This window comes from Sander vitreus, chromosome 10 (assembly GCF_031162955.1).
Source record: "Sander vitreus isolate 19-12246 chromosome 10, sanVit1, whole genome shotgun sequence".
Taxonomy (NCBI): Eukaryota; Metazoa; Chordata; class Actinopteri; order Perciformes; family Percidae; genus Sander; species Sander vitreus.
The window spans coordinates 18,219,101-18,246,174 of record NC_135864.1 but is presented as its reverse complement, the minus strand read 5'-3'; the positions used below and the strand labels follow the sequence as shown (position 1 = coordinate 18,246,174).

Sequence of the window (27,074 nt, the reverse complement as noted above, 5' to 3'; positions counted from 1 at the left end):
GTTAGTCTTAAAGGAGAATTCCGGTCAATTTCAACACGTAGCTCTGTTGTTTGTAAATTTGGAGTGCTGTCAGTAGCAAGAAAAACGAAAACAATCGGTGCTGCCTACACCGTGTTATCCTCCTGCTAGCGTTAGCACCCAACAGGCAACAGGGCAAGTTTTAAACTTGTTTTTAGCCTCTTAACATGTTCAAAATGTCATTAAAAGTGCCTACCCATGTGAAGTAATTCCTTCCGAGTGAACACAGTGAATCTGACCACAGTAGATGTGAAAGAAATGCATGAAAGTTCTGCTAATTCAGCTCTGTTTAGTTCCAATGTTGAGACGGCAGTTAAGAGTGCTTAGGGACAGTCTACAAACTACAACATAGAAAAGAGATACAACAAAAATATGTAGGCTATTAATTTAATGATTAAATAAGGTAGTGTCTCCAAACTTACCTCAATTATAACTTGTGTCCTGCTAGTTGTACTACAGCATTTATCTTTAAAAAATAAGCATATGCCTATTTTTGAAAATATGTTTGCAATTCTTTTCAGTGTTGTAGTTTGTAGACAGTCCCGAAGCACTCCTTGCAGTATCAACACCAGAACTAAACAGAGCTGAATTAGCAGAACTTTTATGCATTTCTTTCACATCTACTGCAGTCAGATTCACTGTGTTTACTCGGAAGGAATCACTTCACATGGGTAGGCACTTTTAATGAAATTTTGAACATGTTAAGAGGCTTAAAACCTGTTTAAGCATGTTGGGTGCTAATGCTAGCAGGAGGATAACACGGTGTAGGCAGCAACGATTGTTCTCATTTTTCTCGCTACTCACAGCACTCCAAATATAAAAACAACAGAGCTACGTGTTGGAATCGACCGGAATTCTCCTTTAATGTCACTCTCTACGTGACGTACTAATGATAGATTTTTGCAGGGCAATTATCTAAAACTTGTCACATGGGAATAGCATATATGAGTCAGCTAACACAGGTTCGTCACGACAGATTTGTGTGGATCCAGTGTAACTCTGCAAGACAATCAGAATCTGTTACAGATTCATCATCAGGGATACAGATTGGAAAATAAAGCAGATGGACTTCCTATAACTGAAGCATTCAAAATAATATTCTCCTGTTGTCAACTGTATGGCAGGTGGCCCTCATCAGATTTTCTGCCAAAGACGACTCAAACCAGCACTGATGTTTAGTGATTTTGGCCTCCGTTGAATCCATTTGAGAAAAACATGTAATTCACGGAAGTTTGCCGTTCATTACCTATAAAATGCAGCCAGTATCTCACTAAAGAGAGTCCTTTGTTCTGATAAATATGAACAATGGAAATAATGGAGAAATTAAATTACTCTACAATCTGCATTCTGATTACCACTTGTGTCAGCTCTATAATTATGGTGATATTACCTGCTGTGATCATGATGGTTGTGTTCTCGATTACTCTGATTATTGACCAAAACCTTCATTCTGTCAGCCAGCTCCCTCTGCACCGACTCATTCTTCCCACAATTAACAACAGACAGAAGGAGCTTACAGTGGGGCAAAAAAGTATTTAGTCAGCCACCAATTGTGCAAGTTCTCCCACTTAAAAAGATGAGAGAGTCCTGTAATTTTCATCATAGGTACACGTCAACTATGAGAGACAAAATGAGAAAAGAAATCCAGAAAATCACATTGTAGGATTTTTAATGAATTTATTTGCAAATGATGGTGGAAAATAAGTATTTGGTCAATAACAAAAGTTCATCTCAATACTTTGTTATATACCCTTTGTTGGCAATGACAGAGGTCAAACGTTTTCTGTAAGTCTTCACAAGGTTTTCACACACTGTTGCTGGTATTTTGGCCCATTCCTCCATGCAGATCTCCTCTAGAGCAGTGATGTTTTGGGGCTGTCGCTGGGCAACACGGACTTTCAACTCCCTCCAAAGATGTTCTATGGGGTTGAGATCTGGAGACTGGCTAGGCCACTCCAGGACCTTGAAATGCTTCTTACGAAGCCACTCCTTCGGCGGTGTGTTTGGGATCATTGTCATGCTGAAAGACCCAGGCACGTTTCATCTTTAATGCCCTTGCTGATGGAAGGAGGTTTTCACTCAAAATCTCACGGTACATGGCTCAATTCATTCTTTCCTTTACACAGATCTGTCATCCTGGTCCCTTTGCAGAAAAACAGCCCCAAAGCATGATGTTTCCACCCCCATGCTTCACAGTAGGTATGGTGTTCTTTGGATGCAACTCAGCATTCTTTCCCCTCCAAACACGACAAGTTGAGTTTTTGCCAAAAAGTTCTATTTTGGTTTCATCTGACCATATGACATTCTCCCAATCCTCTTCTGGATCATCCAAATGCTCTCTAGCAAACTCCAGACGGGCCTGGACATGTACTGGCTTAAGCAGGGGGACACGTCTGGCACTGCAGGATTTGAGTCCCTGGCGGCGTAGTGTGTTACTGATGGTAGCCTTTGTTACTTTGGTCCCAGCTCTCTGCAGGTCATTCACTAGGTCCCCCCGTGTGGTTCTGGGATTTTTGCTCACCGTTTTTGTGATCATTTTGACCTCACGGGGTGAGATCTTGCGTGGAGCCCCGGATCGAGGGAGATTATTAGTGGTCTTGTATGTCTTCCATTTTCTTATAATTGCTCCCACAGTTGATTTCTTCACACCAAGCTGCTTACCTATTGCAGATTCAGTCTTCCCAGCCTGGTGCAGGTCTACAATTTTGTTTCTGGTGTCCTTTGACAGCTCTTTGGTCTTGGCCATAGTGGAGTTTGGAGTGTGACTGTTTGAGGTTGTGGACAGGTGTCTTTTATACTGATAACAAATTCAAACAGGTGCCATTAATACAGGTAACGAGTGGAGGACAGAGGAGCTTCTTAAAGAAGAAGTTACAGGTCTGTGAGAGACAGAAATCTTGCTTGTTTGTAGGTGACCAAATACTTATTTTCCTGAGGAATTTGCAAATAAATTCATTAAAAATCCTACAATGTGATTTTCTGGATTTTTTTTTTCTCATTTTGTCTCTCATAGAGTTGAAGTGTACCTATAATGAAAATTACAGGCCTCTCTCATCTTTTTAAGTGGGAGAACTTGCACAATTGGTGGCTGACTAAATACTTTTTTGCCCCAGTGTAACAAAACCACACCTGTCCTGTGTGTGTGTGTGTGTGTGTGTGTGTGTGTGTGTGTGTGTGTGTGTGTGTGTGTGTGTGTGTTGTCTGTGGTGTGTGTGGTGTGTGTGTGTGTGCGGTAGAATGCAATACATGCTTACCATGTCTACCATCTTAGTTAAGCATGTTAGCATGCTAAAGGTTTCTACAGTAGTGCTTAACATAAACGTACAACTGAGGCTGATGGAATGCCATTAGTTTGTCAGGTATTTGGTCATAAACCAAAGCATTCGACAAACTGAAATCTTGACTTGATGGTGGCGCTAGAGGAAAAGCTTGTATAAGTCTATATGGCAGCAGCACACTGAAGCTACACTTATGCTAGAGCTAAAGTAAGCTTGTAAAGGCCACCCATTTAGCTATGATACAAACTATTTTGTCTGCTTCATAGAGTGTAGGCACATTGCAACAAAACAAGCTTCATTCACAATGAGGACAAAATGTCTTTTCTGTAATTATGCAATAAGAGTGAGAGTTAAGTGGTTACTTTTTCCAGCAGTGATCTCTCCCAGGCAATACATATTCAGCATGTTACAACCACCTCTGCTTAATATGAAGAACAGAAGTGACTGGCCTTATTTATGTATTATTGATCAGGGTAAAAAAATCTGTGTTCTCGCTGCCTGGTAAGTCAGAGCAGAATAGATATGGCTATAGGGAATATCATTGTTTTTCTTCTGCTTTTCTGCTTGGAAAGCTTCTTCTAATCATTAAAGGGCAATGAGACCTCAATTTGTTTTGGTGAGATTCATATTTGTTAGTGGTGGCTCTGTGTGTTTGCATTGTCTATAACCCCTCCTCTCTTACTTTATACCGCTGTGTCTTTTTATTTATTGAAGGGTTTTCCTAAGTCCACTAATCTGCACAGATGATGCTGTGTACAAATACAAATATGTGAGAAAGACAGTTATGAACACATCCACAAATGTAATTGCATGACATAAAATCTCCCTTGTATTTATGAATGAAGTGGTTGATACAGGATGAAATCTGATTGAAGAAAGAGAGAAAAACAAAGAACATCAATATAACATAATCAGTTGTTTTTTTTTGTGTATGTGTTTGTAAAATGAATTTTTGTATGTTGCTATGCAACAAAAGTACCAGTATGTGAGGTCACAGCACACAGAGGTCCAGTGTTCTTGTTTAACACCACTTATTTCACCATCACAACAGGAAAAGAGAGACTCATTTGCAGCCGCAGTGATTAGATGGTCTAGTTTGCATATATGACATGAGCAACATCAGTCTTGTTTTGTTTTGTTTTTTAAATCTATTGTTTAAAACTACTGTAATTACTGACATTAGAGTAACTCTCACCAGCTTGCCTTGATAAGGAAAATGTTGTTTTGAAATTGTTGTATTTCAAGGTAGTCACATATAAACAGCAGCCTGTCTTCTGACTTTTTTGTCAATTTTTTTCCACTGGAGCTGACAGGATTTGTCAATTATTTGATTTGTAAGTCAACAGAAGTATAATTGGTCATAAATAAACACTTAATTTTTTTTCAAGCAAAGATGCCAAACATTTCCTAGTTCCAGCTTCTCTAATGTGAAGATTTGCTGCTTTTCTTTGTCTACCATGATAGTACACCACATATCTTTTTGACTGATGGCTAGACACAACAAGCTTCACCTTGGCTCATGTTTTAGTATTTCCCTCCTTTTAATAGATCAAACAAGTAATAAATTAAATAATCTGCAGATTAATAGATATTAAAAACTATTTCTACTGTAGTCCAAGCCCTACTTTTCACACCTTAGTAAAAGCTATATGTGCTGCAGCAGCAGCCAGGGTTGTTTTTTCTAAGTCTAAGTTAGACTTTAAAGTGCTCATATCATGCTCATTTTCAGTTTCATAATTGTATTTAGAGGTTGTACCAGAATAGGTTTACATGGTTTAATTTTCAGAAAACACCATATTTTTGTTGTACTGCACATTGCTGCAGCTCCTCTTTTCACCCTGTGTGTTGAGCTCTCTGTTTTAGCTACAGAGTGAGGCATCTCACTTCTATTCCATCTTTGTTGGGAGTCGCACATGCGCAGTACCTAGGTAAGGACTACTAGCTTGTCAGTTGCAGAGTATGAGGCCGTGCCATGCTAGCAGCTAGGCGAGCATTATAACGTGTGTTACAAAGTGACCCACGTTTGTCACGGAAGTAAAGGCTGGACTACAACAGAGCTGTTTGGAGCAGTTTGTGAGTGGACTTTGGACTTTTTCACTTTGTAAACCTATAACATGCACAAAAAGATACATAACACAATAAAGGAAAGGGAAAAAGCCAAAAAGCATAATATGAGCTGGTTTTGTGCCCAGAATGACGCATTTTGTGAAATAAAAGTGATATTTACTGTAAGTAAAAGCATATTTCATGTATCTGTTAATGGTTAAAGTGCCTGTGGATTTCCTACTTGACAGCCTTTAACAGGAAGTGTCAGGTTTTTAATTATTCAGCCCACTGTCTGTCTGTCTAAGTGGTTGATGTTGGTGTGTTTTGATATTCACATTAGCTCCCTATAACGCCAAAGAACCATCAGCAGTAGCCTTACAGCATAGACATGTTATCAATCTCTTCCCTCTCCCCGAGGATGATCATTGTAGGTACAGCAGTAGAGGAGTGTGTGAGGCATGAGTGAAGAGTTTTAAGTCACTCTAGTTTCAAACATGGATTGCTTCAAACTGTAGTATCAAATGCTACATGGACAATGAAAAGCAAGCATTAAGACTGAGTGACTTCACTGAAGTGAAATATATCTGCTTTCCAAACAGCAGCTGATGGAGTTTCACTTTGATGATGTGTGTCATAAAAACAGGCCTCTCTGGAGTGTGGTTGAAAGGCATAACTTTCTGAGGCTGACACTGTAATTCAAATCAGAAAAAAGGAAATACATTTTAACTTCCAGTGCCATTACCAATTGCTGGTGCAAAGTGACTGTCTGGCTTTACTGTACAATCATGTTTCAACCAGTAACAGATTTTTTTATTGTGATGTCGAACTAGGGCTGGGCTGACGCTAGATATCGTCTTAGATTATGGATATCGTAATATGTTAATACAACACAAGTGTTGTCTTTTCCTGGTTTTAAAGGCTGCATTACAGTAAAGTGATGTCATTTTCTGAACTTACCAGACTGTTCTAGCTGTTCTAATTTTTCCCTTTAACCACTTAGTCATTATATCCACAGCATTGGTGATTATGTGTCAAAACGCTGATTGTGTTCATATTTTATGAAAGCACAAATTGTCAACCCTACAATATCGACATAGATGTATGATTTTCTCCATATTGCCCAGCTCTACGTCAAACTGATTTCTCCTACAGCGCTCTCCCTGCGACACCACAGAACAGGCTACTGTCTGGCTCGCCCATCAGACAGAAGATAATCCAATGGGTGGGGGGGCGGGGGGTGTATTCTCAAGAGGGTTCATTAGATTCCTTGCAGTGTTGGTTCACAGAACTGAGATGCTGTAGGATTTATATTGTAGGCTATATGCTTAGAGTGACTGGAAAGGGTTTTGGGGAGCGCCGCATCACTCCTTTGATATACAATGGCACAGTAAAAAAACAAACAACAAAAAACTATACTTATTTTAAATAGGACTATTATAATAATAATTTAATACATGCACCGATGATTTTTAGTGGAAATTCAATGGGTGCACCTCTTGATGGCTGTACTGTAAAAAGTGACTCAGTATTATATCTTAATAACGAAGCTGACATGTCGGACAGGCCTCTTTGCCAGTATGCAGCTAAAGCTAAAATGTGTCTGACTGACTGACATTTAGTTTGGTGTGTTGTGCATATTGAAAAACAAATAACCTTCAGAAGAAGTCTGCTGCATTGTCTCCTCCCTGCGTCATCCGTCATTCTTTCTTTTTCTGTCTGTGTTGTTTCTTTCCTTCTTCAGTCCTTTCTTCCCTAACTTTGTTCCCAAGTAAGACTTTCTGCTTCCTCTAAGATGCTGTGAAATGAGATCACAGCTGCTGTGTGTCTGAGAGCAGAGCGTGTGTTGAGGAGGAATTAGTCTTTGAAATCTTGACTCTTTGATCAGTGGTAATGCAGGGTGCTGTGCTCATGCTCCTGCTGTGTTGATGTAGAGACAATATGCAGGTGGCAACAAACTGCATCTTCAATGCTTTGCAGCTGGAGAATGACTCTATTCTAACCAACCAGTGATGGAACTTGGCACCTGAAGTTGAATTGTCCTGATTTATTCCTTTCTGGTGACAAATATAAAGTAGATGTTAAAAAGTCCAGCAAACTAGATGAGGCAGTGTTTGAAAACACTAGTCTGCCTGGTTTAGGTGTTATAATGAAAGGTCAAGTCCAAACAGCAACACTACTGGTCCAGCTTTGATGAAACTTCAATTAAGAGGTGATGCAACCTGTTAGTGGGCTCTGCATCGTTACTTAAAGTGAACACAGTTTACATGGTTTGTTCGTTTTTCTTCTTGCTTTTAGTTTATTCCTGTGCAGTGTGACTCCCTCTTTCACCCCCTGGGTTTACTCAGAACATGAAAAAGAGCAGTACCCTTGATTTGTTTCTTGTGGTCTTCGGTTTTAAAGCAAACAAGGCAGACGCACACACACACACACACACACACACACACACACACACACACACACAGTACACACATGCACACACAGCAGCCAATTTGCCATGTAAAGGTACATTAACTAGTGTTTGTACTTTAATTGAATTTCTCTACACTGCACAAAAACAAGCCCCTTTTTCCATTCTTTCTTCTCACTGAATCTCAGAAACCTTATAGTAGGATTAGCATATTAATTCAATTTTGTTCCACACTTAGAAACATGCACTGTTCTCTGTAAACACAAAATGACACAACATTAAATGGTACACAGATCCACTGATGCAGGTGCAAATTAAGTCATTTGACACTGGTTAAGAGAGAGGTTATCAAATTAAATATTTTTTACTGACAGCTTGCAGCAGGATAACTGATGGGTGCAATAAGATGAAGAGGGGAAGTGAGGTGGGGAAATGATACAAGAAAGTAGCTAAATGATGGAGTGATGAACTAGAATAGTGCGCTCAGAGTGAAGAAAGGACATGTATCCCTCGTTTCCCATAAGAGCAGACAGCTAACGGAGTCTGTGGCTGCTTGGCTTAACACTTTGCCCGTCCACCATAGCATCACCGTTGTGACATAGAGAGAAAAGGGACTATTATGTTATCAAAATATTACATTTTCTGCAAATCCCTACTCCCCATGTATTACTTTCTCCTTGTGTGTTTTCACGTATCTCCCTTCATGACTACCTCCTCACAGCCCATCAATGCAAATGGATTCAATTAAAGCTAATGTAACTTCTTTATCAGCAAAAGTTTCCCCTAATACCACCAATTGATGCAGCAGTCACTTTGAGAGAGCAAAATAACATTGCTCAGATTTTGTCATTTTCTTTTTGTCTCAGTGTCTGGAGGGATGTGTGTCTGAGTATCTATTAATGAAGTATTGACTAGAATATGCCTGTCAGCTTAGTGCAGTTGTTTGGGTGAATAATGTGTGTTATGTGTGTGCCTTAGTGTGTGTATTTGAATGTCTATTAACAAAGCATTGATTATTGTAAGTGTGCCAAACCAGATGCAAACGCATGGTTGTGAGCCTTGCTTCATCTCCTCCGCACCACATCTAATATTTAGTGCGTACCTGTCTGTTCATATGAATGAGACTCTGCCTGTCAATTCCAAAGCTGTCGACATGAAAACTGAATATAATCTAGATGAGCTCCATCTCTTATTAACTCCCTGTCTCTCCTCTCTTTCTCTTAACATCTCCTCTCCTCTGTCAGTCTGTTTTTTGTCTCTGCAGTGTGTTCTTCATTCTGTTTCCATTTTTCTCTTGTTCCGAAGTCCTTCAACTGTCTTCGCTTCTCATCATCCTCACCAACCTTTGAAACTTATACACATTCCTTGTTTTTCCTCACAACTCTGTTCTAATCTCCCCTTGCTCCTCTATTTTCACTCCATCACAGCCTTGATAAAGGAAATTGAGATACAGTAGTTGTGATTAAATCCAAAATCAATTCAGTTAATGCTAATTTAGAATCTAATCTATCTAAGATAGATAGATAGAAACAAATAGATATAACAATGGAAACAGGAAACAAACAGCAGTCTCCTGTGAAAAAGTGGATCCAACCGTTCGCCCCTCCCTCTGTGGATTTTGTGTCTCTATAATAATACCACCTTAATACCTCCTTTGCTTCAAATGGATAAGAGTCATAACTCGTTATAGGTCACTTGCTGACACGACTGATGCGGTTTTCTTGAAAGACAGGACAGTCCCCTCACTAAGAAAAGAGGAACACAAATTCATGAGAAACTAAATTGGAAGAAACTGTGAATAGGTCCATTCAAAGAAGGATCCTCAGGAAAGTTGAGTATTACAATGGCTGCAAAACAATACATTCAAATTGACAATGACACTAGATAGGAAAGTCTGACCGTGAATTGATTGATTTCCTTCTCTCTGTCTCCGTTCCTGATTAACTTTGAATGGCTCAGCGCTGAATCATAACAATTCTGTCCCATCATTTAAATGGAATAACCAGCCATAGCAGGCTCACTATAATCACTATAACCCTTAGAATCTTGAATTAAATCCTAAATCACAACCAAATTTGGCATTTTGTAAGTCTATTCCAAAGATACTCTACCATGTAGCCTGTGATATACTACAAACCCAAAGTAACACTCTGACTTTGAGTCAGTCAACATGTTATTATCGATGGAACTGGTCCAGTTTGCCTTTTATCATGACATTATAGATGTGAGTCTGTTGTTCTCTGTGTTTTATCTTTTGAAGCCTTGTTGTTGACCGAGTCTGTCTGACTCTCAGCTGATGGAGGCTGTTTGGGTTTCATGTGGACGTTACTAGACTAATGGATTCTTACTGGAAGCTGTCCTGGCTAGAGCTCGGCAATATATCAATATTATATCGATAACGTGATATGAGACTAGATATCGTCTTAGATTTTGGATATCGTAATATCGTGATATGACCCAAGTCTTGTCTTTTCCTGGTTTTAAAGGCTGGATTACAGTAAAGTGATGTACTTTTCTGAACTTACCAGACTGTTTTATTATTTGCCTTTACCCACTTAGTCATTTAATCCATTACTGATGATTATTTATCTAAAATCTAAGTTTAAAGATATTTTGTTAAAGCACCAATTGTCAACCCTAGAATATCCCTGTAATATCGATATCGAGGTATTTGGTCAAGAATATCGTGATATCTGATTTTCTCCCTATCGCCCAGCCCTAGTCCTGGCCTTTGATGGTCAGCAGAGAAACCTGCACACAAACGGATACATGCAAATGTCAAAAATGATTTCATTGAGACTACATCCTAACTAGGTTGTGGATTATTAGGACAACCTTATTAGTATGGCAGATATTCTATCAACATACCTAGAGACTGGCATGGTTTTATTTCAGTTAGCCTAATAGCTGGTTTGATTTGCATTGAGAGATGATGTTATGGAAAGTACCCCATGCCAGTCTCTAGGTATGGTGAAGGGTATGTGATGATGTGGGGCTATTTTAATTCCAAAGGCCAAGGGAACTTTACCAGGATGCATAGTATCCTGGATCCATGAAATAACTGGCCTTTAAAAATAAAAATCTGCCTGCCTCTATGGGAATTTAACATAGGGGTGTACTTACTTATGCCCCCTGCATTTTAAGGAAAAACATTTATTTATTTACGATACATTATTCATTCACAAAGAAATTTGATGTCCTTAAAGATTGGACTTTTCCTCATTTTTTTAATTAAGGCATTAAGATCAATTTCCAAAAGATGAATTTTTTTTTATTACTCTTTTTAGTCAACTTTAGCATGGGTATCCTATTTTTTTTCACATGACTGTAGCTGTAGCTGTTAGCAAGCAGCTTACATATCTTTTTTCCCCTTCAATCCTGTACCCACCTGTTCTTGAAGGATTTTTGACTATTACTGCTCACTCAGCCGAGTCACCATCCCACAATGACAAGTTACTGCTAAGATTCAGATCACTCCCGCCTGCAACACTGTTAATCTGTTAAAAAACCTGTCCGCCCCATCTCACAGCGAAATTAGATTTTTTTTATCAAAAGAAATGCTAATACAGCTACTCAACTATTTAATAAGACACTTTTACAAGACACGCAATGAAAATACGTCTTATTAAATGTCTCAAAGTTAAAAGAAACAGCTGCAGCTTGAAGCTGTGGCAACTAAAAGTTAATCAAAACTTAATGCATGGTTTTCCTGTCTCTCTGATAGTTTGTGTTGTTCCCCATAGCAACAAATACAAACCAGATGCTGGGACTTGTGATAGTGGTATAAAAAAACCCAAATGGGATTAGAATTAGCCTTTTCTCATTCTCATAGCCTAATAATAATGGTAACTAGGCTACCCACTCCTGCATTACAGTAAATATATCTCACATCTGTAACATCTGTTTTGGGTCCCTCTGATCTTTCCTGCACACAAATCAAACAATAAAGTAAGCTAGTGTCTTACAAGGGATCAGGGTGCGATTTGTGTCATTTTTTTGATCATGCACAACAAAACAAAACATGCAATAATGAAATCCCCTTTTCAATATATGGATATAGCCACACTTATTTATGAACTTCAATATCCAATGAAAAATAATCTCAAAATGAAATAGCACAACATGGTGTGAACATAGAACACATCATTTTAAGCCGGAGAGTGGAGTTCACTTTGTGCCGGAAACGCTCATTCGTTCCTGAGGAGAGTTTTAACCACGATCTTTTTCTTAAACTTAACTAGTCTTTTTGGTGCCTACACTTAACTGTCATCGCCGCATGACGCTCAATTTTTCTGGCTAAACTTAACTACCATAGCCCCTAATCTGTTGGTTCCTGTACCCGGCTCACAGTCACCTATTGGCGGCTAAACAACCGCTGCTGGTAGCTGGCATCCTGGAGCTCTGTAGCGGCTAAATACAACCAACTACTGCAGCTCAGACTTTATTCTATGGCACTATGTGTTCATGTTACAGTGCTTTACTTAGTTTAAAATACTTCTATTTTGGGTATATAATACCCAAAATCGCAAATCGCACTCTGGATGTGATCATGTAAAAGGGTGTCTGTTCATGAGTGTGTTTCTATGCTTGTGTGTGAATCCTTGAATCGACTGTTAATTGAAGCTCTTGCCTCACTTCTGTATTCAGAAGAAGAAGCTCGCCACCTTAATCAGATTTGATGTACGTCACGTAGACCTGTCAATGACCTTTCCCTCTTCTCCTCCAACCGTTCTCTCTCCTTTGTCCTCAGAAATTATTTAAAGTAAGTGCAGTTAAGGGCTTAATACACCATTGTTATACTTTGATAAGTGTATTGATATTCACTGCAGGATCCTGCCAAACCTGATGTTTGTCATAGTGGAGATTTAAAGCTGCAGAGCTGTAGTCGAATGCTCGGTAAGGTTGGGTAGCTGGCCAGATATAATGCTATTAAACTGCTTATATCAATTACATACACATCATTAATTTAGTTGAGCCTCTCACAAACTTGATTTACATTATAAAAGGTATCCTATTTCATAATGCATACTATTGGGCCAGGCATAAACATTTTTAAAAAAATGGTTAAATACTCCCTCATCAGCACTCCACGCAGACCTATTCAATAACTCGCTGAAAGTCTAATTATTCGGGGGCCCTTGAATTAATTAATTCACTGTATGAGAGATACAGGTAATAGCTTTTCATCTGCCTCAATACATTCTAGTGGTTAGTAAATAACATTGTTTTGGGGAATTTGCCCCATTGATCCAGTCATTGATTACATTTCCATACTCTGGTAGTAGGCTCCTGGGTTGTACTACATTAGACCTTCAGGCTGTCACTTTTGAAATAATGCTAGATAATGCCAGACAGTCAGATGTGTCAGATTTGCTTGATATATTCCACAAGGTTTCTAAAGTAATTGGCTTTCACTTGTTTGAATGGTAATGTACTTACTATAGTCAAATTTCAGTTTGTTGAATCAGACTATAATATTGTGATAATATTGCACTTCCCCCTTTCATAAAGGTTAATTAAGTCTAAGTCAGTCAGAGGGGAGTAAAATGACGCTGAGAGTTACAGAGAGAGATGAAGATGCAATGAGGAGAACGAGAGGTACCAAGTAAAATATGCACCTACGGGGATAATTTGGTCATCCAATTTTGTTTCCAGAATTCAAGAGTTGAGGTGTGTGTGTGTGTGTGTGTGTGTGTGTGTGTGTGTGTGTGTGTGTGTGTGTGTGTGTGTGTGTGCGTGCGTGCGTGTGTGCGCGTGTGCGTGCACGCTAGAGAAAACGAAAGAGTTTTGTCTGTTTCTCTTGGTCCATTTTGTAAAGGTTTCTGCTTGCTGGAGCTTGACGTCCAGGTCACAGTACCTTTCTTCTTGCCTCCATTTCTGACGCCCTCTGTCTGTCATTCCATTGCTCTGATTTTTCCTGTCCTGATAAGTTTGCTCTCCTGAACACAGACAGAGTGAAAGAGGAGAGCAGAACAGAAATGGGGACAGAATTTACTGACTACATTGTGGTCTGTTTAGATTGGTATAAAAAGTAGTTTAGCTCGGTTTTCATGAAATTTAGGGCACAACTGCAAGCACATAACTTATAAAAAAGACAGACTTGGTGATAATGAGAAAAATGCAATGAATGAAATGTCTGAAGAAGAAGAAAATGAACAGCCACAGAGACAGATTGTTTGGATCTTTCTTTTTCAAAAATGTAATTTTTTATATGCTGCATTAGGTATAAAAAAGAAAGCATCTGAAGTCAGCTATTTACACCCCAACATTTTTTGTTTCTGTGATGGAGATTAGATGAATGGCTAAATTTTATGAAAAAACAACAGGGAAACTGAACAGATCCTCTGCTTGTTACTCACTATTATTTCTTTCAGCTTTCTCCTCTGCTTATTTCTTCACAAGATTACTTTAATACCTCGTCTCTATGTCTTATATAAACCGCCCTTATGAATTACGCTGTGTGTGTGAGATGTGTTGTATAAATCAGCTTTCTTTGCCTTGCATTACTGGTAAGATCCAGCAAAATAAAAATAAAAAACTCATCTGTAGGACTAATGATAAATGACAATAGCCCAGATCAGGATTATATGCATTACGCAGTTGTTATTAATTTATTGTGTAGAGAGTAAGGTTGCATGCAAAGTGTCCTAGAAATTACTTATACTTATTTGTTGTGCCAGTTACATTTTGATAGAACATGTAATATTTTCCTGAATTATGTTCACTTGCCAGATTTTCTAGTAGTAACTTTAGTATGCCACTCAGGTCATGTGGATGTGATTGGGGTGTATGATGGGCAGACAAAGCGCAGGAGTCCTGCATGCAGTTTGGTCAAGGCAACAAAAGCACTTTGGTTAAGGTCACAGGGAAAGACTGAAGTTTGCTTGAAGTCACTATTGACTTTTTTAATATTTAACCAAGACCATCCCTAAACTAAGCCAAGTGCTGTGAGTACCTAATCATATCCATAAAAAAACATCTTGTCATGCTATAGTTTCCACAAGCAGATATTGTGTTGCAACCCTGTCTCCCAGAAATTATGATTATATAGTCTACCACGGATTTGCAATAACAAATACTTTTATAAAGAATAGTAATGCTGGCCGGGGTATGTTACCTATTAACATAATAAGGCATGTTCTTAATTCATGTATCTGTCAAGTATCAAAAATTGTAATATTCACTGACAATGCATTTCAATTGTTTTTGCCCAAATATCAAATCTTGCAATACTATATTGGCTCATAGAGATTACAGCATTATTAATTTTGTAATTTGTTAAACAGTTTAGGATAGGGACATAATGTAGTCTTGGTTTAATACAGAAAACATCTGCAGGGACTTAATGCGCAAGACACAATTTAAACAAAAAACACAATTAAAGTGCTTTTATTCCCTATACTGTGTCTAAAACCACAGATCGGACTGTGAATGAAAATCCTGATCTCTGGTGTAAAAGCACATTGTACACCTACTGTACCATCCACCTCAATCCCCTCCTTACGTCTCAAGTAAATGTAGCGCTTCATTCACTCAAAAAGAAACGTTGCTTTTGAACAGTATTGAAATCTATTGAAGTAAAATGCTATGTTTTAAATTTTCCTTTATGCCAAATCATCCACTGACACAAGATTGTGTTTCACTTTACAAGAGGTAGGATATGTGAACTGAACACTTGTTGTATGACAATTTCTTGATTTGGCTAGATCTCTTGTGGCTGATGACTTGATTGTTGTATACTCAAGCTAAGAGAGTTAAGTGAACATCCTACACTTAAATGTTAAATGTATGTGTGGGTGTTTGGGTTGCTAATCTGCAACAACTGCTTGCTATGGCAACAGTGAAAGTTCCTCTATGTTAATTACGAGTGGATAATAGCTCCTCCAACTTGTCTTGACTTCCCTTTACACACTAACACACCTTATGATTGCGGTAATTGTCATTTTATCATAGTTTAGTCTTCTACAATAACCCGCTTCACTTTAAGATGAGGAAAAGAAAAAGAAGTTAATACTAGATTAAAGGTTTATCGATGTATCCCCCATATTGCATTGTGCTCAGAATTATTGTATGTCGGTGAGTTTTCCAGAGACGTAATGAGGTCCAAAAATGTATTTGCAGTTTACTGAACACAGTGAGCTATAGAGTGTGTTATTCTCCTGAGCACACGGTCTATCTCACTAATATATTTCTATTATTGTCTTTTCAGTATTGTGTTGTTGCCATTCATGACTCTGTTTACTCTGCTGTGTGTGATGGGATCCAGGCCAGACAGTTTTAAGCTATAACACCTCTGTATAAACGGGGACCTGTTCTCCTCTTCTGTTTGTTTTATTAAATAATCCGTCTCTGTCTTGTTTGTTTATTCAGTTTAATTACTTTTCTTTTCTACCAGTGTTTTGTGAATGGGAACAGCATTGCTGGCATTGTACAGTATTCTTTTCAGGGCAGGTAATTTATAAAACAGGCAAAACTTTAGTTACAAGAGCTTATCTGTTTAGTGTCCTTTGTTTAAATGAGAGGACACTGCATCAAGCCTTTGGCCACACTCATCTGTTATTTCCCTCATTATAGTCCCTCTTCCTTTGTTCTTATTCATTGTCTATTCCTGACTCTGACTCTCTTATTCTCTCTGAATTTATTCTCTTTTTCCAGCTTCAATACTGCAACATGTTTCCCATTTTCATCAGTACATGCTTTCTTTTTCCTCATCACTGGTTTTCCCGCACAAACTCTCTTTTACCTGTGCTCAACACACACACACACACACACACACACACACACACACACACACACACACACACACACACACACACACACACAAAACATACATGCTGACAGTCATGCATGGATAATGGAGGAAGTGGATAAACATACTACATTTATACACTACACAATTAAAACATTTGGGAATCATCTATTAGCAGTTTTCATGCATTCGTATTTTATTAAAGCAGCTACAAGGAGTTTTTACTGGTTGTGAAACAGTCTCAATGTAATACTGATGCCTCTATTATATGACCTACATAAGCAAATGAGACCATCAGCTATATATTCTATATGCTATATAGTTATTCCTTATGCAGCAATATAACCCCAGTCGCGTAAAGAAGAACAAGATGTTGGCCAAAAAAAAAAGCTGTTACCGGACAACTACCCACCAACTAGAAGTCCCGTTGGCGGCGAGGTCTGTGTCGTGGCAGTGTTGGATTATGTAGAAGTGACCTCCGTAGCGCACTCTTACCCATGTAAATCTGAACTAGGCCTTAATCTCAACAGGCTGTTACTACTGTACGTAAAGTATCAAGACCCCCCCATACTTCTTGGCTTGTATCCAGGCCTGAACACCTTGTTCTATTTCGTATAGGCTTTGCCCTCTAAGAGCTGTCGCTATTGGGTTAATCCCTTCGCGCATGCTCAGTCGCGAAGATTTCTTTCGCGCCCTTGTTCCCTGCATGGGCCTCTATTACGTCCGCAGTTACTGTATATCACAGTTGCGCGACCATAGAACTGCTCCCTATTTTTCTTCGCGGTGTCCGCCATGTACCGACCACGGACCGGCCATACCCTGCCGCCGGCCCTCCAACCGAGCTGCGAGGTGTGCCTCGACCCCGTTCGCCGGGCTAGCACCCCGCCGGCCGCAGGCAATTCTTCGGCCGCTTACCGCCGGAGGAACTGAAGCGGCAGACGATGGCAGCCGAGCGGACAGTCGGGTAAGGTAAGGATACCACCAGTGGCGACACCCAGACAGCCGGGGAGGGGATCTCTTTTGCGGCCACGAGTCCGCTGACTCAATCCCCCGAAGACGGTTCCCTTGCCGGCTCCCCCTCCTCCCCGTTGGGAGGACTGGAGCTCGTAATGGTGGAGGATTACGGAGTCCCCGCCACGGCAAGTGTCTCCGGCCCAGGAGGGGGGCACCACACTGCAGCTTTCTCCTCTTTTTCTCCTCCGCAGTGGGCGGGCTCCCGGCCCACCACTAAGATTTTTGTTCTCGACCTGTGTGAATGCCAAGTAGCACTCCCCGCAGCCACTTAACAGCCAAACCCTTCTTTTACACCGAAAGTTTTAACTAGCTCCTTTCGGTCGAGGATGTTATCCCTCGAGGGGTTTTTTCCCCCCGCCTCATAACAGCGACGTGGAGGAGGCTGTTGATGTGTTTTTGCTGCCGTCCCCATCCCTCCTGCACTTGAGTGACTGTGAGGAATACAAGTGTTCTGCAGTTATTAATCATGATCATTGTAAAGCACTTTCACAATCATGACATGGGCCTTACAATCAGTATTAGGCCAATGCATAATCATGACAGGTTTTTATCAAAATAATATATTATTTGATACATTAAACTGGTGCGGTGCGAATAGGAAGAGCAATTAGTCTATGTTCTGCTTGTGGACCTTGTGTCACAGGTGGCACTGACTACATCAGCTTCGCCCTTGACCCAATAGCGACAGCTGTTAGAGGGCGAAGCCTATACGAAATACAACGATAGTTACGTATTATAACTCCAGATTCTATGAGTATAGGCGTAGCCCTCTAAGATTCAGGCGACCTGCTTCACCAACGTTGGCTGAAGAAAAATGCTGATGTTGGGAGCAGTTCTCTAATAATAGAGGCCTGTGCAGGGCACAAGGGCGCAAAAGAAATCTTCACGACTGCGCATGCGCGAAGGGATTAACCCAATAGTGACAGCTCTTAGAGTGCTAGGCCTATACTCATAGAATATGGAGTTACAATACGTAACTATTGTGCTCTGCTTCCATTGGCAATTTTGTTTTCTGCTGAGCCTCACCTCTTCTCTCTCCTGGCTTCACAATGATAGAATGGTCTTCCTAATCCAGTCCACACAGCTGAATTACTTTGTGTTATGTACACAAAACTCACATTTTAAGAGCTAGTCCTGTATGTCAACCTCTATTATCTCACTTATATCCTTTTATTTCCCAATCCTCTTACCTGGTCACCTTATTGTCACAGGCTCTCTCAGTCTATTGCTCTACTTTTTACTGGTTGTTTGACATGTTGGTGAAGAAGAAGGTGATGCTCTTTTTACTGTTGCACTTATTGTAAGAGAGCTGGATGAAAACCTTTTAAATATGAAATATTTATAATATAAAGGAGTAGTTCCCACTGAAAGCAGAAGAAATACATGGAGATCGAAACAGGTTATGTGTGTGCACGTTTGTGTGTGTCCCTGTGGAGAGAGATAAGGTGACAGGCAGCTTTGAGGTCAGTCTGTATCTCGCAGACAGCCTTGCTTGCCCTGTGGGTGGTTTAACCAGACATCTGCTGAACTCCCATCAGATCCTGCAGGGCTTCACATGCCTGCCACCACTCCCCTCAGCTGACCCTGGATCAACGAGCAAGGATTTACATAATGTATGTTGGGATAAGAGGTGTAGATTTTGTGCCAGAGGCTGCTATCAGATCAGGTCTTAAATGTTTGGAGATAATATTGTCTCAGTCACCAGGGGCATGTCATTTTAAACACTGATTGGAGATTGGGGCTCGGGGATATGAGCAACAGCATATCAAACAGCTGAAACTCAGTTAGAGGATCAAAGGTGAGGTTTTGCTTCAGGATCTACACGTTGCTATTCCAAGCATTAGTTTCACAATCATATTTAGTCTAATCTGTATTCAAATTTACTAAACTTACAAACTAAAATAAAACTTCTGTTCGTGGATCTTAGTAATACTTTTTCCTCCAGGTTCAATAATTAGTATTTGGTGATATATATATATATATATATATATATATACTGGTCATTTTGCCTTGTTAAACTACTTTGTTCTGCTTTATATCCAGCTACTTTCACACAGTCAGGTCTAATTTATAATTCATGATTGTGTTGTGTTTTTATGTTTTCATTGAATTTATTGTGTTTTGTTGAAGGAACATTTAATAATAAGCTCAACAGATGATATTTGTTTTGGGTACAATAATGGTAAATAAAAATAAATTATTTTGTAGGTCCAATAGTTTCCTACTGTAAATTTACTTTCCTGGAGTTTTCCTGGAAAGGACTATGCAATTTGGTACTAAAGATATATTGGTATGTGTCCATTTAATTACTTTCAATTGACTGCTGGTGTAACTTAGAGAGTCTTTTAGTCAGTGCACAGCTGGCCAACTGAAAAAAAAATCAGTATTGTAGTGACTTGGTTGATTTAAAAATGTAGTTGTAGGCTCTTGTATGTGAATATGCAAGACAGAATTTTGTTGTGTTTTTGTAATGTGGCAGTCAAAGGGAGGATTACAAATTGCAGGCGGTGTCCTATTATCACAGCCAGTCCAGAGGACCACAGGAGAGTCAAACTGGCACAGAGACCTAACTAGAGGACACAACACAAAAATAAACTGTATAAATAGGGGGAGTGGTGAAAGAGAGACAGATCTGGATTACAGGGTTATAGTCCATTAGTCAATGTTGAGTTGCAATTTCTGGATTTGACCAACTGAAATAGAGACACAGACACTGTATCTGTCCAGGCTTGCCAAGCTGGTTTTTTGGTCAGTAGTTGCCACATCGGGAGAAATGTTATAGTATGTTCATAAAACCGAGCTAACCAAAATGCCTGGGGAAATGTATTCAACCCTAAGGCATGCAGGGCTTTGCTTTCAGAATTGCCACTGGATATGTGACCCGGCCAAGCAGAAATACAACATAACACTTGCTTCCTTTTTTATGTACAGAATACTCCAGCCAACAAAGAAGCCCCACACATGTTATGAGAGCTGGAACAACTTTTTTTCCAGGCTTGTTTAACATTGAACTGCTTAACATAAAAAAAGAACAAGCCTCTAGTTTGTGCTGAATCTTAGCCAGGAAGGGATCAAACACAGCTTGGGGATTTTACATGAATTCATCTGTATTATTGTTCATTATCAAGAACCTGCCCAAAGACAACAATAGAGAATCAGAGAACAAAATTGGCATTGTTGTCAACCGTGGTAATGTATACACAGTTTCTCGTATCAATAATGTTAAAATATGTTAAAGTATGACACATAGACTGTCAGGGTGTTGTTTGCTGAACACATGCTTGTCGTGCCAGTGAAAATGATCCAGTCAGTATTAAGTATTGATAGATGGAAGGAATGAGAGAGATGGATTGGAATTGAATTGAAGTTCTCCAAGTTTAACTAACAACTAATACGTTTTTGTAACTGTCCTGCAGATCAACACATGCATCTTTAAACTTTAGAACTATGTCCTTTGGGACTAATTACAGGGAAGAAATACTGTTACTTTAGTTAGTTCAATTACCTGTGCTGAGTTCATTATTGATTGAATTGATTAATGAATTTTCTTGAAGGAACTCCTCCATTTACACGTGTAAATATTGTTCCATTAATTATGTATTTTAGGAAACTGTAATCTTCCTAAATGCTAAATTGTATTTCTGTCTGTAGACATTTCTGCATGTTCAGTTGATCTGCAGTACATTGACCCAAAGTCTCAAGCTAACGCTAGCTTAGCATTTGGATGTAATTGGATGTGCACCAACTCATCATTCTATTTTCCCTATAATTCTTACCAAATTATGTACATATTTCTAGGAAACTTCAGAGGAAATTATTTGTTATGTATCATGACAAAGGCCTGCAGAATAAAGTGTTTTCTGATCTGACTGCCTATAGCAGCAGGATGGTTAGAGTGTGGTTAGCTTTAGGCACAAATACGACTCGGTTAGGATTGCAGTAGGTGTATGATGTGACCTTAGACCAAAATAAAACTGTGAATCAATGGAGCCTTAACTGTGTGGTATCTAAATGATACCAAACTGGCTATTTTAGAGTAGGTAAACACTGCACACACAATCTAGATGAAGTACTGTAGATGAATAAGTGTGTCTCCATGTGTTTGCCTGTGTGTGTACTCAATGTCTGTTTGATCCTGACACTTCTGCTCTCCAGGCAATATGACGAGAAAAGAGTCTGAAGTGAAGATCACAGCAGCCTTCAGGCCAAACGTCGGGAAGTTAAGTGACACTGAGGGTGAGAGACACCCAGACTGCGTGTGTGTGTGTGTGTGTGTGTGTGTGTGTGTGTGGAGGGGTTATACAGGCCTAGAAAAAGCCTTGTAGAGAGCCAGATTACTTTCGGAGAAGATACATTTGAGATAAGAAAGACACTTCATGATGAGAAAAAGAATGTTGGAGGAAGGACACAGTAAGAGAATGACAGAAATGGATGGAAGGCTGGGGACATGGAAAAAATAGACGGCTTCACTGAAATGAAATGAAATGTCCTGGGTGGCTTAGCAACAAACCAAAACCCTGTCACACCTCTGCAACACTATTTTGTTCCCCACTTTTCTCCATTCCCCACCCCCTCCCCCAACTCAGTTTTTATGCTGCTACCAAGTCCTCGGGGTGGAGCATAAAGAGCAAGAGAGATCCATCAGCGCTTGCTAAAAAGCCTTGCTGACTCATAAATAAAGGAGTTGGATGAATTAGGAAATTAAATCACCTTGGGTTGTTAATGTCACAGCCTACAGACAGACATGAAATACTCCCTTTGCCTCTCAGTGTTGGGCTGCTCTGCTTCCTCCCTCAGGCTCTACCATCACCATGTGGTGAGGTGTCATGGCATGAAGTGTGTGTGTGTGAAGAAGTTGATGAAAGGTGCATGACTCCATACTTTGTATTTTGCGCAGAAGTGTGGATACATTTTTTTTATTATCTATAATCAGCCCTAGTTCCCCACCACTTATACATTTCATTTGGTTCTTTGTGTTTTCATGGTAACAATCATTCATTTTGACCTTAAATCAACTTTTTATTTTGGTGACTCCCACTGGAAATTGTATCACATGTACTGTAGTTGATAAAAACTAAATTCACCACAACCTAGCTGTTCTTGAGCTTTTGATCGTATTACTTGATTAGCAGATATATTCTGCTCAGTTGTCATGTGACTGCAAATGTTCAAATGTACATTTTTCTGAGCACTTTAGAGACTTCTTATCCATGTTGGCTTAAAAGTTGAGATTGAAAGTTCATTCTAGAACTCAGAAACAGAAGTTGACAAAAACAAATCTCACTACAAGATCCCTTTAGTAGCTGTTCTGATGTTTACGATTGTATCACACAATCTGTTTCAGCAGATCAAAGACATCTACAGTTCCATGACAACTGGATGAACTGCATGTGCTTAGGAGGATTGTTTATTGCAATCAAAGATAAGAGGTCAGGTAAATGTGTCAACAGTCTAAGATGGAAGTTTATTCAGCTCTTCTGTGTTGTCTTGAGAGAGAAAGCTAGAAAGAGCATAACTGTCATAAACAGATTAAACATCAAACAATCATAAGAAAACACTATACAAACTATCTCCCTTGTTAGCCTGAATAAAGTTATGTTTAAGAAACAGGGCAACTTTTCTCTCACAGTATAGCACTGAGGAAAGTCTGTCTGTTTTCCACACCCCCTGTGTTTCATTGTATTGATTTGTTCTTTTACTGTAGTTTCTGCCAAAAACATCACTCCAAATCTCATTCATAACTATCCTCTCACCGTGACCACTCTGGCATAACAATTTGGACAAAGCACATTCCATATTGATTTACTGAGGACAAGGTTTTATCATCATTACTGGATGCTTCAGTATTTAATGGTTGGTTGACAACAGCAATACCAGAGCTTGAAACCAACTCAACTTGTTTCTTTGTCTTCCTACAACAGTAAGAAGTGGTACTTCAGCTTTGTTATACAGTAGTGTTTAGTGTAATTCGCGCTCCACGTGTTGGAAGTGTGGAGAGATGCCAGTATTGAGCAGAGAGATAAGCAAGCCTACAGCTCCTCATCTGAGCCAGATAGAGCCATGGCTAATGCACACAGGAGGATCAAAGCTAGCCCCGTCAGTAACATGGAGCTATTTCCACCATGGTCTGTTAGTGCATGCTAACATGAAAGCTGTAGCTTGGGATTTAGCACTGCTGCCATATTAATATGTGGGCAGTAGATTAAAGATCTTCCTCCACAGAACAGTATAAGGGTATTTCCAGTAGCATGTAATTATACAGGCTAACATGGCATCTGTTGACAGGCTTACACATGGTGGGCAGAGATTTGTGCAGTCTGTATTTCTTGTTCATTGACCAACATACACATTCAAACTTACAGCAATATGAAACCTGAATTTATTATATCTGTCTTGCACTTATCTGAATTAATAGAAATAATAAAAACGCAAGGAGGAATTAAAACCTTGAAATCAGTTTTTTTCCACAGTGTGCAATGAAATAATATTGATCACACTAATATAGTTTAGTTCAGGCTTCTGTGCCAGGAAAAAAAAAAAACATTGTTTGAAAACAAAAGTCGCCCACCTCTGCATCAACCATATTAAATTGGACAAAATGGTTCAGTGGTTTTCCTGCTTCTCCCTGGATATTGTGATTCAGATAGATGAGATACAATTGAGATGAATGCTGGCCACCTCTAGCATAACCTGCAGGCAGTGTGTGTGTTTGTGTGTGTGTGCGTGCCCATAGTCCTCTTAAATCCACCGGAGTTTAGAACGCCAACACAAATAAAGGTGAGGGACATCCGGCCGAAAATGAGGGACCTCCACCGGAACCTTCGGCAGCACCGGAACAATCCTGTAAATGAAACATTGTCGACATAAACTACTGCATCACATATAGTAACGGAGGGGAACCAGTGAAACGAAGTATCCAGCAGGCTGCTCGTGTCCGTTTGTTCAATGTGTGAATACCAGTTTGACACACATTCACACCTTCAGTATTGGTTTGCTGAGCTGCAGAGACACAGACACAAATGGAATCTATATTAAAGAAAGAATACTAGACAGTATTATTTTTCTGCTATTCATTAACTCTAGCTTCTATCTAAATACTGAAGCATAATGTAAAAGGAAAGAGTCAGTCAGGCATTCATCTTGAAGCACAGTACACTCCCAACAGCCTTCCAGCTGTAGGCAGAAATAGTACTTGCTCTGGGCTAGAGTTTTCAAATTAGAAACTTCCTGAGGTCAGTCTGTATTAAAAGACATAAGAGAGAAAGCTTAAAACATCTCCCCAGACTCAGTTATGCTTCTCAGCAATCACAGATGTACAAGTTGCACCTGGATGGAATCACACAGGGAGAGAGTGTGACACATTGGGGAAGGGGGGGGGGGGGGTGGAGGAAAAGGTCACTCATTGAATATTAAAACCATTTTTTGTCTTTAACAGATAATGCAGTGTCTTTCCTAAAGCCATAAACTTTAGGGGGCAACTGTGCTGTAGTCATTTCCCTGTAATGGAATAAAATAAGGCATTACTATTTACATCTCACTGACAGAAACATTGTTACTTGTAGTTCTTTAGCCTCTAACCTCTATTGCGTCTTCATTTGCATGATACAGTACCACAGGTGGTTATGCTGTCTTCATGTCAGAAATATTATAACGTCAGAATAAAAAAGTCTGAATTTGAAGTTTTTCTTCACGGGCACCATGTTATGGTTTTACTTCTGATACAAGTACTTCAGTGTTTCCCACAGATTAGAAAGCAATTTGTGGCGAGGGGGGGATAGTTATTTTCGCAACGATCAAGTATCAAAAACTGAGGAGGACATGCTGTTGAATACTGTCCTCCTCTCCTACTTCAATGCCTAACGAATGTATCTCTTTCTCTCCCTGACCCTGTCTTTAACTGGTTGAAGCCTGAAAATATTGTAAACAAATTAATAACATAACTAATTACACTGGTTGGACTGTTCAGCTCTGTTTCAGACTGATACCTCCGGTTCAGGCTGGTCCTCATCCTCAACACGTGCCTTTTTCAGTCGCGGAAAATACTTTTCAATACTCATCTGGATTGAAGCAGCAAACATTCAGTGTAAGAGTGACATAACATTTATTTGATTCACAGCTGCTACATATCGTGTTTTGACCTCGACAACCCAACTGCATTTTACCGCAAACTTGCAACTTAACTTTCTAAAGCAGGCACAATCGCTTGTTTGTTAAGAGTTGGGTCGGGACTCCAGCATTAACACACTGACAACATTGTATTCAGAATATAAAATATTTGTATAGCACTTTTTAATGTGTGAGGTGTTCAAGAGATAGATACTAACCTTTCGTGAACTTGTGAATTTCGCCAGCCGTCTTCTCTCCTTTATGGAGACAGACGCTGTGTGCACGGTGGGCTCGATGGTGTTTTAAGCCTCCAACGTTGCCTTCCAGGCAGCTAACCCTCACCTTAACTCTAAACATAACTTCCTTGACATAACTATTGCCGCGCTGCCTGGAAGGCGACGTTGGGGGCTAAAAACACCAAACACCACACAGTGGGTGGAGCTGTGTGTGTGTGTGTGTGTGTGTGTGTGTGTGTGTGTGTGTGTGTGTGTGTGTGTGTGTGTGTGTGTGTGCGTGCGTGCGTGCGTGTGTGTATGTGAGCGAGACACAAGTGACAGAGAGACGGAGGAGAGCAGGGAAAAGAAATGCAGCTGAATGTGTTTTAAATAGCGTTTAAAAAAAAAAAATTAATAACGAAATGCAATGTGCGGCGGCCGGTGTTGATAGTGCGGCGCACCACCACACATTAGTCTATGTACTTTTTCTGCTTTTCCACAGTGGAGTGCATAACGCACATGTAGCTGCTGAATCGAACGTCATAGTGATGCTGATGCAGAGAAAGTCAATGTCTGGCATTCAATTATAATGGCATTAGATCCATTTTCTTAGTAAATGATTTACACTTATTTATTCAATAATTTTTCATTAACGCGAAAATGCAGAATGTGCATTGTCACCCTCTGCAGCAGCAAAATATCTACTGACTGTATTTACAGTCTGTAGATTATATTTACTAAAACACACGCGCTTCTAAGCTGATGAGAAGCGATATGCAGGAGGCGAGACCATGGCATGGAATAATTGATATCAAGCAAAGGATGACACTTGATCACTACTGTATTGTCCTACCATCTAAATAACAATTTTAGTTTCTGTTTCCCTTCATGTTCAACTGTTAATTGCCATATTTGACATTTCCCAACAGCATAAAGTAACTCTGTGTCACCTAATCCCTATGAAGTCAAACTTTTTTAGCAACCAAGTACCTGCATTGATACAGTGTCCACTTTACTATTTAAAGTCTGACAAATCATATTCATGAGTGTTGATCTTTAAAGCAGGAGCTTATGTGTTACACTTAAAGCAACATTACACCTGAGCAAAAAAGGAACAAAAAGAAGTATTTAACAACAAACGTTTATTTGTTTTATTTTGTTTTATTGTGTCTCCCACTGTTCAGGTTACTTCTAGTGGTAATAAGGATTGTGGTTTATTATATTTACTGGTTTAATTAACA

At 39.6% G+C, this 27,074-nt stretch overlaps 2 long non-coding RNA genes across 2 annotated transcripts in view; one reads left to right on the top strand and one right to left on the bottom strand.

The window, feature by feature from the left end:
* The window catches only part of LOC144524416 (uncharacterized), a 155,758-nt gene that overhangs the window by 44,667 nt on the left and 84,017 nt on the right, over positions 1 to 27,074 (top strand). The window lies entirely within an intron of this gene.
* Positions 22,519 to 25,995, bottom strand: LOC144524414 (uncharacterized). The gene is made up of 2 exons (XR_013502602.1): positions 25,837 to 25,995; positions 22,519 to 24,511 (listed from the first exon to the last, which is right to left on the bottom strand). It is a non-coding gene; the product is annotated as an uncharacterized LOC144524414 (long non-coding RNA).